The following is a 630-nucleotide window of genomic DNA, read 5'->3' as shown; positions in this document are numbered from 1 at the left end:
CCCCGCCGCCCAGCCCCGGCACCGCCGCATGCGAGTAGAGGATACAGCTGTGTGCTCTCCCCCGCCAGATGTGCGCGCTGCGGGGAAGGGCCGTTCTCAGATCATTAATCGACGAAGTGCCTTCGCAGACTTTTGCCAGCAGATGTTAATCAATCATTATTTTTTATACTGAAACTGAGACTTTGACTGTGCCATGTCTAAGGTATATTATTATTATTATTATTATTATCGGGGATCTTTGTATTGATCCTGATTGAGTAAATCCTATGTGTGTCTCTCACTCTTTTTTTTTTTTCCTTTTTCATTTGTTTTCTTTATTGTTTTGTTGTTGTTGTCGTTGGTTGGTTGGTTTGGTTGGTTTGTTTGTTTTTTTTTTTTTTCTTTTCCGTTGCAGTAAACTTCCTTTATATTTTCCCTTGGAGGGGAGGGGGAGGGAAGATGGCATTTTGTGGCTTGCTTTCTTCTTGCCCATCATGGCACAGATTCTGTACATTTATTTAAAAAAAAAAAAATGCAAAGAAGCAAACGAGCGCAGTTTGCTGCATGCCTGGAAAACTGCAAGAGGGAAGGGAGGGGAGGGTCTTGCTCGAATGTCTCTGCTCCGGTTTCTCTCCCTCCCTCGCACGCACA

This window comes from Haliaeetus leucocephalus, unplaced genomic scaffold (genome assembly GCF_000737465.1).
Source record: "Haliaeetus leucocephalus isolate CR32 unplaced genomic scaffold, Haliaeetus_leucocephalus-4.0 Scaffold362, whole genome shotgun sequence".
NCBI classification, from domain to species: domain Eukaryota; kingdom Metazoa; phylum Chordata; class Aves; order Accipitriformes; family Accipitridae; genus Haliaeetus; species Haliaeetus leucocephalus.
Note: the sequence above shows the minus strand (reverse complement) of the source record.